General features: G+C 36.7%; 1 protein-coding gene across 15 annotated transcripts in view; it reads right to left on the bottom strand.

Moving 5' to 3' along the window:
* Positions 1-16,103, bottom strand: part of LOC123525401 (cAMP-specific 3',5'-cyclic phosphodiesterase 4C-like) — an 831,602-nt gene that overhangs the window by 188,112 nt on the left and 627,387 nt on the right. Inside the window, exon 1 of one of the 15 annotated variants that reach the window (XM_045304435.2) lies at positions 297-407. The exons of the other annotated variants lie outside the window; for them this stretch is intronic. The gene's annotated coding sequence lies outside the window, so the exon portion shown is untranslated. Of the gene's footprint in view, positions 1-296; positions 408-16,103 lie in introns of those variants that run through there. 15 annotated transcript variants of the gene reach the window in all.

Below are 16,103 nucleotides of genomic sequence, written 5' to 3'. Positions count from 1 at the left end.
TTCGGAACAATAATGTTTCATTCTGAACAATAATGTTTTATTCCCAATACAACAATATCTAAATCACTCAATACCATCTGTCAAACAAATCATTCTGGCTTTAAGAAATAATCTTTAAAAGGTAACACAGCACTTCATAAACTATGTCAAAAGACAATAAAATCTCTTGGGTTAATGCAGTCATGTCTTTTAAGTTTATAGATTTAAAGACAGTATTGAGATAAATTTAGTTTTATTCAGCAATACATAGCCAATAAAATTCCTTAATTACCTCAATAAAAACAAATATTAAATACCTGTTTATAATAAATTTCCTAGGTACTTGTTTTTCAACACATTTACAGTTTAATAAATGAACTAAAAAACTGTGCATGTGTGATTGTGCATTTATAACATAATTTTTACTCCCATAAACCTTCAGTAAGTATTTACAACAAAGCTGTACCTTTAAGTATGCACATATTAAAAATAAATCTGATCTCCCAGTTTGCCCCATTTGCGAAAAAAAGTTTAACTATAATTTCATTATTGTAGTTGAATGGATTCTAATAGTGCTATAGTAAAATTGAAGAACGTAACAAAAATAACATGTTTTGAATGCTTACTCAAACCCAATGGACCAGCGAAAATTATCACCCTACTTCTTTGCAACTGCATAATATGAATTCTAACACGACCAGCAAATAACCTACATACACACAGAAGATAATCAATCCACGGTTACTGTAAAATCATTTAATTTCGTGGGCATGAAATTTCGTGGTTTTAGTCAAAATGGCAATTTCGTGAGGATATGAATTTGTGGATTTCAACTATTGCACATAAAATGAATGGGAATTTTACTTGTTCGTTGGGATTATATTTCGTGGGTTGACTCAACAACGAAATCAACAAAAATTAGTCCCCCACTAATATTAAATGATTTCACAGTATTTTGCAATAACCCATGCGTGTGCAAAGGATTGTTTTGGCTGTTCCATATATGGCCAAACCCCCGCGTGCAATTCATTTTATGAGTGAAAGTCATGTGACATTTGTAAATACTAGCGTAAAAATCGTGGTATCCACCTACAAGAACAACGACAAACTTCGGCTGCAAAATGGCTTAAACAACAATCTGTTGAGTATGTGAACAATCTGCGAGATTCGCCATGGTTTTGGGGACTGGAGGGCAATTGATGAATTTTTGATGGCCATGTTACACAATATTTGCTGCAATCCTTAGCACTGGGAAGAATACATGGAGGACATTTCAACAGCCAAATCCAGGTAGGTAGCACGAAGTGTAGTTCATGTCGTAAAAAGCAGTTACCACTTTTTCTAACACTGTTGTTTCAAGTATGTCGTGTCGAAATATTCTCGGCAATATATGACCATTTTGTGCTGATTTGCCGTAAAACCCAACTCACTCACTAGAATTGAAATAACAAGTTACCAAGTGTGATTTATCGTAGAATAACCCAAGTTTTTAGTTCTTATGCAAAACAATATATCACTCAGGCTTACGTCCTTCCTGATATATTCTTATGCATAAGAACTCAAAACACGGGTTATTCTAAGATAAACCACACTTGGGAACTTATTATTTCTTAAATATAAATTAAATTGAGAAACGTGCCATAAAACTTTAACCAACACTACTACAAATACAACAACAATACTGACACCAGGGATCTTGACTTTTGAAGTACCTATTCCTAAACCAATAGCTGTCTGACCCTTACTAAGATAAATCCTTATACGAGGTTTGACAATTATAATGGAACTGAGAAGCTTGCCATAAAACTTTAACCCAAATACAACAGTGACGGCGGTGCCCGTGCAACAGAGACGGCAGTGCCCATGCAACAGAGACGGCAGTTCCCATGCAAGGGCCAGTACAACAGAGACAGCGGTGCCCATGCAAGGGCCAGTACAACAGAGACAGCGGTGCCCATGCAAGGGCCAGTACAACAGAGACAGCAGTGCCCATGCAAGGGCCAGTACAACAGAGACGGCAGTGCCCATGCAAGGGCCAGTACAACAGAGACAGTGGTGCCCATGCAAGGGCCAGTACAACAGACATCCTTATTCTTCCAACAGTCAAGCTTATTCTTCAAACATGACATTCAGTGTACAAAACCCATTTTCAGTTGTGATGATGCAAAGCTGATTCTTAGTTTAGCGTCCAACATTACAAAACGATTTGGCTATGTGACCTTGACCTTTAACACAGAAATAAGAATATCCTTTTACAAGACAGCACTTTTACTGTAAACAAATATATACAGTTCAATTCAAGTACATGAAGTTACTGGTTTGACATGGCAGTACCATTTGACCCTTGTTGAACTTGACCTTAAAGACAGATGTATAATGTACTGCATATAGAAATGTCCACTGAGTAACATCCAGTCTTCATTTCATATAAATACCACATTCCTTCTTCTCTATACAGACAATAAATCATCAATAAAACTTACCAATGTGAAAAACTTGAAGATTATGAAATTCCACAGACCATTTCAAAATGTCTCACAGGTTTTTTGCATTAAGTATTTGAAAAGGAAAATTGATATGTTAGATATTTGTCTGCTAGCTTGAAAATCCTGCCTCCAAGCATGTACTTGAAAGATTGCAAACTTCAGCCTAGCTTCACCACCAAAAGATTTATGTGACATACAAGCATTTCAAAGAAACAGATCAGATCAATGTGGTAAGTAAACAGAAAAGTGGAGGTAGCCAAGTTACAGAAGGAACTTCAAAATATTGCAATGAATAATACATGAAATGTATAGAGGTAATGAATATCTCAATACCATCACTAAGGCAGGAAGATAGTAAAATGAAAGCATTTATCATTTTTGTTTGTTCTGTTAAGTTCCAGGTTTTGATGGTAGCTGAAGTGAAGACCCCAGCTGATCCTACGATCATTGTGTCGGGCAAAGGTGGGCACCTTGGAAGAACCACCGACCTTCCAGAAGACGGCTGCATGGTTTCCTCAAATGAAGAATTCTACACCATTAGCAAGGTTTGAACAGACATCAGTGAGGGGCAAAAGATTTAAGCTGATTAACCAGTCCTTGACTAGATTTATTTATAACTGGTACTGATATCCCATTTCCAGTACCAAGGGAATTAACTGGTTTCCATTATGAAAGGAGCAAATATCATGCTGTTATGAATACATTTTACAAAAGACTGCAAGAGATAACATTAACTACTATGAGTATCCTAAGAAAATCAAGTTATTGAAAACTGTAACTGCTTACTTCAGACCTTCAATCCAGTGAGCAATGACAACTTCCTCTACTGAGGAGTACAACTAGAGCTATATCCTTTCGACTACCGCTATCGTACACCGACGCACTACCTGAGACGTCAAATGCAGACTATATTTTTGGGGTTCTCCGTTACCGCTACTGTTTTGCAGACGGGCTACCGCAGACGACTAATACGTACCAGAAAAATGGGGGTGCTCATTTCCATAGCGTATAATGCAGTATTTGGGTAAAATTTGTATATTTTCGCAGTTGAAAATAGAAGGAATTAACAAAATTATACTACATTTTTATGCTGCGGTAATTTTTATGTAAAACGGTTGCTACACTACGGTAGTTATGTCCATTGTGTGGTTATTGGTATAACTACACTGTGGCACAACTTATAGTTTCTTGTTTCCTGCAATAGTCTACTATGGTATTTATATGCAGATAAAACAAACAGTTAATGTTAATTATTAAAAGTCACATATTTAAACGGCCACTGCATCGATGCGGCAGTACATGCTATTTTGTGTGAATATGTATTAATACGCTGCGGTACTCTCTTTGGTTTCGCATGCCCTGCATTAAACTTCTGTGGTAATCGGGGGAAAAATAATGCCTACAGGACAAGTTTTGATTACTAGTATAATCTTTTCGCAGGGTAACTTTCTCAGCATTGTGGAAGTGCACTTAATTTCATTTAATATGTATAACTACACTATAGCACTGCCTTAAAATTCAAGTTTCTCACAAAAGTCTACTATAGTTCTTAGTAACAGGACGAGTAAAACTACACTGCGGTACTACATTGAAATTCGTTCTTCCTGTAAACGTCTACTGAGGTAATTATTTGCAGAGTGGTTTGGTTGCTGTACCACTTCTCCCTATGTCAGCCACTCCCCCTCCCCAATCCCGTCTAAAAAGACATATGCATCCCCACACCTATACCTAGATCCTCACTCCCTGTAACTACTATAAGTATTCTTTTTTCCAGGCACCATAGTGCTTTGGAATTCCCTTCCAGTACAACTTGTGCAAGCCCCAACCCTGAACCAGTTTAGGCAGGGTGTAACCAAACTTGCACACAATGCTTAACATGATAGACCTGTTTCTTTAAACTGCTTTTATCTGTAAGTCCTTCTTGTTTTTAACACTATCAACTGTATTCATGCTTGCAATACACATCGTGTATTACTTTTATTCTCCTGTCCATTCTACTTTTAAAATATTTGTACAGGCGCGCAGCTGCACGTAATACTCGTAAAGAGGAGTGATGCAGTATAAAAAGATAAATAGATAAACGTTTAGTTAATAGTATGTATTAAAGAGAGGCTTTTAAATATTCGTTTTATCAGATGCAGTTTCTGCATATCTTTGGAAGTTTAAAGTTTATATTAGAGGCAAAAAAGAAGTAGAACTAACGAGGAAGGTTGTTGAACATCTGTTTGAACGTATAGAGCTTCTAGACACATCCCTTTGGCACAGGCGTTCCCTGCCAGCTCAACCCATCTTTGTCGGTCTTTTAATAAGGGCGAAAATTCTTGCCATATGATTTTAAACCACAGAAATTAGTCCGATGGAAGGATGTTTCGGCAGGAATAATGTAATACATGTAATACATTATAATTCCTGGTTTCGGTTAGTACAATGAACGAAGGACAGCATATGACACGTCAAATCAAAGATGGAAACATGGTAGCTAGAGTATGGAAGGTTACCGTTCAGGAATTAGGAAACCCAAACAAACGCAGGTAGTTAATACCATTCACCGAGAGTTTGCAGACTCACATGAAATTATCCCAATGTCAGGGCGAACAAATGCTTGTCAGTTTTACAGTATGAAGAAACTAAAGACAGCCGGTGGTCTCCGAACACCAACGTCATCATTTGGTTCTAAGCAGTGTAAAGACAATTTACACAGGTATAACAATACTCTTCTTATTAAAAAGTTAATATATTGATCTAATGAGTAGTTTTAAAGGTTTCATGGCATTATTGAGTCATTGCTATGTTACGTGAACGTACCTTTTTTTTTACTCCATGTCTATAAATTGGGTCTGAGTCAACAAGTCGCTCGAAAAGTCTGTAATTGCATTATATATTCGACTGCTTTTAACAGGTTAATCTTCTTAGTATAGGATAAAATGTTTCGAGAAATCTAGCCCTTAAGTACAAAAGCCAGTTCCAGAGAAGCTGTGCAATAATTGTAGTTGAAAATCAAAATGTCTTACTTACATAAAAATATTTGTCATCTATTTTCAGGGTTAATCCCCGTGATCTTTTAAATAATACTTTCAGGGAATGCTTTCTTTCGTATCATGCGTCCAGAACTGGGATTGGCTAACTAAAGAACAAGTCCATGGCAACAAGAGCAAAACTGGAAACTCCAGAAAATCGATTTTAGTATATATAACCATTGCAAATCACTAAATGTTATAATTTGATACGTTTTATTATTGTTCATTATTACTACATTTTAATAAGAAATCCCTTTCTTCAATTTAGCTACATAACGGTTGCAAAAAAATCACCCAGGAAGGTACATATTAAAATAGAAACACCCCGTAAAATGCCAACAAAATTATCTTGGAAATCGACGAAGAAGAAATGACTGTCTGACTAGCGGACACTAAGCACAAACTGGAGAAAGAAACAGACAGTGTCTAAGATTAGTGACAACATTACATGGTGTACACATTTTTACTATGTGTCGTGTATATATGTACGTTATGTTTCTAGTACGAATGAGAAAGTTTGACTGATTCATTTTTTGATAATTAATTTTCACATGCAATATACTTTTCTAATATGAGCTGTCTCAAGGGAAAAGGTGTTTAGAGTTTTGAAATTCAAGAAAAACATGTTTCATAAAGTTTGGCTTCTTGTGAATTTTGATACATTGTAATATGGTATAGAAATAATAATCATACATCCGGGCATATTGAATATAGACACATAACTAACTTATTAAACAGTTCTACCGATGACATGTTTATCACAGTGAATTTTGGACATTTTATTTTTCTATGCGTCATTAACAATGCTAATTACCCTCCCCCCCCCCCCCCCACCCCCATCCTCCTTGCATTTAGACGGCTATTGAAAGAATACATGTATATAAAGATTAACGGTTATTGTCGTAAGTTGTTGACAAAATTGTTACATTCTTACTTAGGACTACAGTACAAATTCATCAAAAAACAGGAATTATTTCATGACTTTCTGTGAACTTTTTGTGTAACATTACATATGCTCTATGTTACCTTTTGCGATGATTTGTAAGTAATGAATGATCCTCATCTGTTATAGCTTTTACAACTTGCTTTCGTTTAAATATATATTTTTTATTTTCTGTCAAATGTTTTGTTTGCTTTTAATGTTTTACTTTTAGTCCCCTACCTGTTTCTCCGGATCGGACTATAAGTAGACTGTCTATCATGAAATTAAGTCCAAAATACGTTGTTCAGGTTGTGTAGCATTTGATATATGATTCTTCTTACTTATACCCGTTCATAGGAGATTGCCTGTACTGTAGTGTTTTCATTCAGTTGTTAATTTTATTGTTTTATCTTATTATTTTCTGTTATAATTTTTTTTTTTTGCATTTTACTTTTAGTCACCAGTTATGTCAGCGGACCATGTAAACGCGTCAACTATACGTTATTAAGGTTCATTTAAATTTATTCATATTCATAATCTGTTTTTGTGGTGTATACGATGCAAGTGCCAAAACAAAACTCAAAAATGTCGAATAACACTTCGTGGTAAAACTTATAATAGTAGCTAAAAGTGTCTTTTCTTAGTTTGTTATGCCTTACTGACTTTAAAACAGATTCTAAAATAACTGAATTTATTAATAGCATTATATCTAAATTAGAGCGTATCCCATTTGCGAGCTATATTCCGTTGATACTTTTCTTTAAAGTCCCAACTAAGGTATCAATTGTTTAATCATATGATGAAGAATTGTAAGATCTCATTTCACCGAAAGCACATTCATGTACGGTTTTAGAAACAGATCATTTTACAGTCTGTTTTTTGTTTGATTTTACGGTCATTTTCAACATTATTCCTGTTATATCAGGCAGCCAATTCAACTAACCATCGTTCCTAGGAAAGACCAGTACTAGACGCCATAGTCCGTAAGCAACTACCTACATTCTCACATAAAAAATCGTAGTCGGTAGCACAGCTCGAACCTGCGACCCTCCGTCAGTGAGAGGATTCAGAGATTACAAGTGCACGAATGTATCTCCTACATTACGGACCGGACTATAAATTAATATAATGAGTATACAAAGGCACATGTGAAATACTGAATACTGTACCATTTATAAAGCATTCCAGAGTATCCATGCATTATGGAGCTCAAAGTCAAAATTACCATTGTGTACTTTGGGATAATTTAAATGCATGCTTACCTAAAGTTTGAGTTTTAAATTTGAAAAGTACAATACTTCCATAGTGGATAAATTTACACACTACTAGTATGCAATTGGAAGAAGCGATGTGTGCATATGTATTACCGTTGCGGCGTAAAAACGATGAAGCGTTCTGTAGAGAATTACCACAGTGTATATATGTATGTTCCAAGTGCAATAACAGTTTAAAATATTACTGCCGTAGTGTATAAATGTACACTATTTCTGATAACTACAGTGAAATTTTGTATTTCATGGAAAAAAGTTCAGAACTACCGTAGTGCCATAGTGAAAGTAACTGGTGAAAAGTCTACTAAACGCATCAGTGGCAGACCCGTGGTTTTCAGACTTCTAGAATGCCGGAGCCACATAATGCAGACGTAGTAAAATAGCTTTAAATACCGTAACGTAGAAATGAGTAATTAATTAAGTTTTAAAAACTGAGTTTGGTAATTACCGCAACGAGCAACCATCAAAACTAATGGGTATTTTTGGAGAGTAATGATCCCTTAATTGTCGGAAAAGGATTTTCTTATCAACAAATTGCGATAAAAATGATTTTAGAACATTATTGCGCACGAGACGTTTGGTTTTGTTTTTAAATTTTATGGAGACCTGTAATTTGTTGCGTAATATTATTTAGTATGTCATATGAATGGTTTAACTTATTAGTTTAACTGATTCTATACCGTTTTGTTAATAACATAAATGAAAGTTTACACTTCAGATCAAGTTCTGCAATAAATAAAAAACATTCAAATTCCCCCAAGATACAAAGAAAAATTAAAAAATTCCGGTAGTCCTACGCTGTACGATGTCGGTAATCTGGACCCTCGTTTTGATGGTACGTTTTAGGCGTCTGCGGTAGTCAGTCGGTGTATGATAGCGGTAATAGCGACCCCCGTTTTTATGGTACGTATTAGTCTGCTATGGTAGCCGAAAGGATATCTAAAGCAACAAATACCTCAAGAAGGAAAGCAGAGTTATTGTGTATAAATATACTATATTCAAATGTGTTTGAATCATTTTTGTTTTTATGTTAACTTTGGAATTTTGGTATTTGTTAATTAATGTTTGTTATATCTGAAACAAAATAAATATAACAGGGTGGATTGGATGGGTGTAGGGAAGGAGGAGGCCAAAAAATATGATAGTATTTGTCAGTGAAAAGTATGGTTTAGTCAGGGAAAAGTCAGGGAATTTCATTTTCTCAGCTAAGTGGCTGCCCTGTTACTGTGCAGTTTCTGAGCCAAATTGGGAAAAACTTTTAACAAGTGACATTAATGACATGGAAATAGTTGTAGATTTATGTATTTCCAGTCATTTGGCCAAGTAAAATGTATAGGTCATATACATGTACCTACTTATTGACAAATCTCCAAATATAAAGCAGAGTTCTTACATTAATATTACTATAACTTATTTTATAACAAACCTATTTTCAAAATTAGCAAATGTTGACTGTCTATCACTCACTTTAGGGGATATAATAGATTCCTGGCAACATAATATATAAGGTACTGATAAAATGGCTACCAGGCATTATTCTAGGTTAATCAGATAAATGGTGTTACCGTGACTTCTATAAACATGCAGGACTACTACTTTTTTCAGGTGGGTTAATAACACTGATGGTTAATGTAATATGCTACTAACAAGTAAATCATTCCCATTCTTACATTATAACTTTGGTTGTATTAATTCTAGTCTAAACCTCATGTTCTAGCAGTATTTGCTGCCAAGAAAAATGTCGTATTTCTTATTCCAAAAATAGTTTCACATAAATAGAAATTTGGAGTAAATGCCATTTTTCAAAAGTGTTTCAGTCTTGAAATGAGCTGCTCTTACTGATTCTTTTTATGCTTCTTACAGACTTTGTAAGAAGAATTTATACTATACCATTGTTACAGTGTAGGAGCAGGATCCAAGCTGGAAACCAGTCTCAGAATGCAACCATGCCATTGGTCAGTTTTATGATTTAACCCTTAACATGCTAAATTTCTAAAATGGACTGGTCCATCATTCAATTTGGCAACACCATTTATTATTCAAAGGGGTGTTCACTGAAAATTTACAGACAGAATAGCAAACAGTGCAGACCACGATCAGCCTGCATGGATGTGCAGGCTGATTTTGGTCTGTATTGGTCGCAAAGGCAGAATAACTTGCCATAAACTTGACCTTAACATTGAACCTAGTGACCTGGGTTGTGCATGTCATCTTCATGCAGATAACAACAGATGCTACTTTTATGAAAATGCTTCCAGTGGTTAAAAGATAGACTGGCTCCCGTCCCTATGTTTGTTCTACATATATATGTTTATTCATTAAGAGGGAAGTAACTCCAGCAGGTTGTTTCTACATTGACTTTTTTTATTGCCCCTGGCTCCGAACATAGGTTCAGCCATCAGATAAAATGTGCTATTTTAGAGGCTAAAGATTTTCTTATTTTGCTTGCAGTATTTATATAAAAAGAATAACCATGCAGCCAGGGAGCCAGGCTAGTTAAAAGATATGGAGCAGACTTCTAAATGTGACCTTGTTCTAGGACCTAGTGACTTGGATTGTACAGTCAGCATGTCTTTGGGGTTAACAACAGATGCAAATTTCATGTAATTCACTCAAGCAGTTTAGAAGACAATAAGCAAATAAGGATCAAAGCAATCTGGCCTTTGACCTGAAAGTGTGATCTTGAGGAAGACCTAGGAATTGAAAGTGTGCTCTCTGCACATTGTCTTAATTGATGAGGTCAATAACTGATGCTAGTTTTATGAAAAGCTTCTCAGAAGACTTGGAGCAGACACAACAGATGGAAAGATGGACCGACCAATGGGCATAGACCGACCAATGGGCAGACCAACAGACCGATGGACAAACGTAAATGCGGAGATTCCAGTATAACACTCATTTACTCCCTCTGTATCTGGAGGTATATTATGACTGTTTCTTGTATTTCAGAGTGCAATGACTGATTCCTCCAATTCAGAGAGCAATGACAGCTTCAAGAACTTTAGAGAGCAGTGACTGCTTTCTGCCATTTTAACAGAAACAACTACTTCCATACTCAATGCAACATTTCACAAAGCATGCGTATAAAGCATTGTCTGCTTCCTGTACTTCAGAGTGCAATGACTGCTTTCTGAAACTGAACAGAGCAATGACTGCTTCTGGCAGGATGAGAGCAATGACTGCTTCCTGAAACTGAACAGAGCACTGAACAATGACTACTACCAGCACTTCAGTGTGCAATAAGTACATTCTGCAATTCCAAAAACAATAACTACTTGAACTTCAGACAGCGGTAGTTGATTTCTGAGAGCAATAACTGCTAACTGCCCTTCAGACAGCAATGACTGATTCCTACACTAGAAAGAGCAAGCTCCTAATATAGTCTGCTTAAGATTCAATTTGTTTTGTTAGCCAAACTTGTCTATAGACCTGAAATGTCAGTGCAGTATTTTACACTAATGACTATAAGTTTTCACTCTTTATCTGTCCATCAGAGAAATCACTGTTATTGTTTGTTCTCTTTAAAATAACTTACTGGTAAAAATAACATGTTGTTCTCTGTGATATAGACAATCCTGTGACTGTAGTGAACAAAACAAAATACATGTAGTTCAACCTCTCAACACAAAAAAGAATTCATTTAACAAGAGCTGTCCATAAGACAGCGCGCTCCACTATTCGGCAATTTGACAGTAAAATGAATTTATCTCTCAATTTAAAAACAAGAGCTGTCACTAATGGTGACAAATGCCCCCGCAGCACCTTGACCTTTGACCTGGTGACCCCAAAGTCAGTAGGGGTGGTGTACTCAATAAGTACTATCAGCATGTGAAGTTTGAAGGTCCTGGGTGCAGTGGTTTGCATGTAAAGTGCCTTCATGCAAAAAGTTAACATTTGCCCCTGTGACCTTGACCTTTGACCTGGTGACCCCAAAGTCAGTAGGGTTGGTGTACTCATACAATACTATCAGCATGTAAAGTTTGAAGGTCCTGTGTGAAGTGGTTTGCGAGTAAAGTGCCTTCATGCAAAAAGTAAATGTTGGCCCCTGTGACCTGGTGGCCCCAAAGGCAGTAAGGGTGGTGTACTCAATAAGTACTATCAGCATGTGAAGTTTGAAGGTCCTGGGTGCAGTGGTTCGCAAGTAAAGTGCCTTCATGCAAAAAGTTAACGTTGGCCCCTGTGACCCTGACCTTTGGCCTGGTGACCCCAAATTCAGTAGGGGTGGTGTACTCAATAAGTACTATCAGCACGTGAAGTTTGAAGGTCCTGGGTGCAGTGGTTCACGAGTAAAGTACCTTCATGCAAAAAGTTAACGTTGGCCCCTGTGACCATGACCTTTGACCTGGTGACCCCAAAGTCAGTAGGGGTGGTGCACTCAATAAGTACTATCAGCATGTGAAGTTTGAAGGTCCTGGGTTCAGTGGTTCGCGAGTAAAGTGCCTTCATGCAAAAAGTTAACATTGTGACGAACAAACTAACTAACTAACTAACTAACGAACGGACGGACAGTTGAAAACTAATATGCCTCCCTTCGGGAGCATAAAAATTTAAGTATCAAAGGGGCATATTTTGGCAAAAATACAAATCAGAGTTATGGGGACTGTTACCACACATGCAGATGATGATGATAAAGATAAATTTTAAGTTTCAAGTCATTATCTTATATTGTACTAAAGTTATATCCAGCAAGCGAAGATTGCCAAAAAACTTTAAGTATGAATGGGGCATAATTCTGTCAAAAATACAATAAGAGTTATGGGGATTGTAACCACACATGCAGATGATGATTATAAAGAAATATTTTTAATTTCAAGTCATTATCTTTTAAAGTACCAAAGATATGTCTATAAACAAAGCTTTCTAAAAAATTTAACATGAAAATAATTCCAAGTATAACAACTTGGTGACCTTGACCCTGGGTAAATGGGCCCAGACCATGCACATACTTTGTTTGTATGCTGGACTTTACGTGAAGTTACAGTGAGATAGCAATAGTAACAAAGATATGACAGAAAAACAAAGGTTTCCGAAAAACTGTAACCTTAAAAATAACCTAAGTATAACACCCTGGTGACCTTGACCTTGGGTATAATGGGCGCAGCCCCTGCTCATACTTTGCTTGTATGCTGAACAATGTTTACGTGAAGTTACAGTAAGATATAAGCAATAGTAACAAAGATATGACAGAAAAACAAAGGTTGTCAACCTTAAAAATAACACAAGTATAACATCTTGGTGACCTTGACCTTGGGTATAATGGGCCCAGCCCCTGCTCATACTTTGTTTGTATGCTGGACAATGTTTATGTTAAGTTACAGTAAGGTATAAGCAATAGTAACAAAGATATGATAGAACAAGAGCTAGTCGAACACGAAATGCCCCCTTGATGCATTCAGTAATTGCACAAGGAACAGAAATTATCTGGTCACTGTAAACAAAAGTTCTACTGTTCTGGTTCAATGTGACCTTGACCTTTGACCTACTGACCTCAAAATAAACAGGGGTCATCTGCTGGTCATGATCAACCTCCCTATGAAGTTCCGTGATCCTAGGCCCAAGCGTTCTCAAGGTATTGTCCGCAAAGTGTTTAACTGTTCCGGGTCAATGGGACCTTGACCTCTGGTATACCGACCTCAAACTCTACAGGGGTCATCTACTGGTCATGACCAACCTCCCTATCAAGTTTCATGATCCTAGGCCCAAGCGTTCTCAAGTAATTGCCTGGAAACTGTTTAAATGTTCCGGGTCACTGTAACCTTGACCTTTAACCTACTGACCTCAAAATCAACAGGGGTCATCTGCTGGTCATGATGAACCTCTTTATCATCTTTCAAGACACTTGTCCCAAAAGCGTTCTCAAGTTATCGTCCAGAAACTGTTCAACTGTTCCTTGCCAATGTGACCTTGAACTTTGACCTAATGACCTCAAATCAACAGGGGTCATCTGCTGGTCATGATCAATCTCCCTATCAAGTTTCCTGATCCTAGGCCCAAGCGTTCTTGAGTTATCACCCAGAAACCGTTTTACTGTTCATGATCACTGTGACCTTGACCTCTGACATACTGATCTCAACATCAATAGTGGTCATCTGCTGGTGATGACCAACCTCTCTTTTAATTTTCACAATCTTGAGTAATCATCCGGAAACCGTTTTACTGTTCCTGGTCACTGTGACCTTTGACATACTGACCTCAAAATCAATAGGGGTCATCTGCTGGTCATGATCAACCTCCCTACCAACTTTCATGATCCTAGGCCCAAGCGTTCTTGAGTTACCATCCGGAAAACATTTCACTGTTCAGGTTCACTGTGACCTTGACCTTTGACACACAGATCTCAAAATCAATAGGGGTCATCTGCTGGTGATGACCAACCTTCCTATCAACTTTCATGATCCTTGGCCAAAGCATTCTTGAGTTATCATCTGGAAACGGATTGGTCTACATACCGACCGACCGACATCTGCAAAACAATATACCCGTCCTTCTTTGAAGGGGGGCATAAAAACAAAGGTTGCTGAAAAAATTAACCAAGAAAGTGACAGGCCGACTGCAACACCAGGGCAAGAAGAATAACGCCCCTATTCTTCAAATAGTGGAGCTAAAACAACAAGACCAAGACACAAGTTCAGATAAGTGTCAAAACTCTTACATGTGACTGGCTGATTCTGAACTCAATCAATCTCACTGACAATAGATAAATTTTGATTTGATTTAAACTTTAGCCTGCTGGTGGCAAGTTATTCTGCCTTTGGGACCAGTGCAGACCATGATCAGCCTGCACATCCATTCAGGCTGATCATACTCTGCACTGTTCGTTATTCTGTCTGTAAATTTTCGGTGAACACCCCTTTGAATAATAAATGGTGTTGCCAAAATTGAATGATGGACCAGTCCATTTTAGAAATTTAGCAGGGTAAGGGTTAAATCCTAAAACTGACCAATGGCATGGTTGAATTCTGAGACTGTTTTTAAATGTTTTATAACCTTGGATCCTGCTCCTACACTGTAACAATGGTATAGTATAAATTCTTCTTACAAAATGTGTAAGAAGTATAAAAAGAATCAATAAGAGCAGCTCATTGCAAGACTGAAACACTTTTGAAAAATGGCATTTACTCCAAAATATACAAGTAAATTTTTATTTATGTGAAACTAATTTTGGGATACTAAACGTAACAGTTTTCTTGGCAGCAAGTACTGCTATAACACAGGTTTAGACTAGAATTACTATAACCACAGTTATAAAGTAAGCATGCATGGGGAGAATTTGCTTGTTGGCATATTACATTACCCATCAGTCTTATTAACCTGCCTGAAAAAAATTAGCAAAATTTACACCATATAAATAAACAAGAGGGCCAAGATGGCCCTAGGTCGCTCACCTGAGAAACACATCATAACAGTGTAAACATGTTTCCCAGATGACCCATATTTGAACTTAGATTTCATCAAGGCAATCATTCTGACTAAATTCTATGAATATCCAGTGTAAATTGCAGCCCCTATTGCATACACAATGTTTTTCTTTAATCTGACCTAGTGTCCTAGTTTTTGAACCAAGATGTCTCATATTTGAACTTGACCTAGATTTCATCAAGGCAATCATTCTGACCAAAATTCATCAAGATCAATTGAAAAATACAGCCTCTATCGCATACACAAGGCTTTTCTTTGATTTGACCTAGTGACTTAGTTTTTGAGCCCAGATGACCCATTTTCGAACTTGGCCTAGATTTCATCAAGATAATAATTCTGACAAAATTTTATGAAGATCAGTTGAAAAATACAGCCTCTATTGCATACACAAAGTTTTTCTTTGATTTGACCTAGTGACCTAGTTTTTGATCCCAGATGACCCATATTCAAACTCCTGGATTTCATCTAGGCAATCATTCTGACTAAATTTTATGAATATCCAGTGTAAAATGCAGCCTCTATTGTGCATACAAGGTTTTTCTTTAATTTGACCGAGTGACCTAGTTTTTGACCCTAGATGACCCACATTCAAACTTGTCCAAACAAACATTCTGATCAAATTTCATGAAGTTTTGGTTTAAAATGCAGTCCCTATTGCATACACAAGCTTTTTCTTTGATATGACCTAGTGACCTAGTTTTTTACCCAAAGATGACCCATATTACAACTTGACCTAGATTTTATCAAGGCAATCATTCCGACAAAAATTCATCAAGATAATTGAAAAATACAGCTATCGCATACGCAAGGTTTTTCTTTGATTTCACCTAGTGACCTAGTTTTTGACCCAAGATGATCCATTTTCGAACTTGATCTAGATTTTATCAAGGCAATCATTCTGACAAAATGTTACGAAGATCAGTTGAAAAATACAGCCTCTATCGCATACCCAAAGTTTTTCTTTGATTTGACCTATTGACCTAGTTTTTGTTTCCAGATGACCCATTTT

Source organism: Mercenaria mercenaria, chromosome 3 (assembly GCF_021730395.1).
Source record: "Mercenaria mercenaria strain notata chromosome 3, MADL_Memer_1, whole genome shotgun sequence".
Classification (NCBI taxonomy): domain Eukaryota; kingdom Metazoa; phylum Mollusca; class Bivalvia; order Venerida; family Veneridae; genus Mercenaria; species Mercenaria mercenaria.
This window is presented reverse-complemented; position numbering and strand designations above follow the sequence as displayed.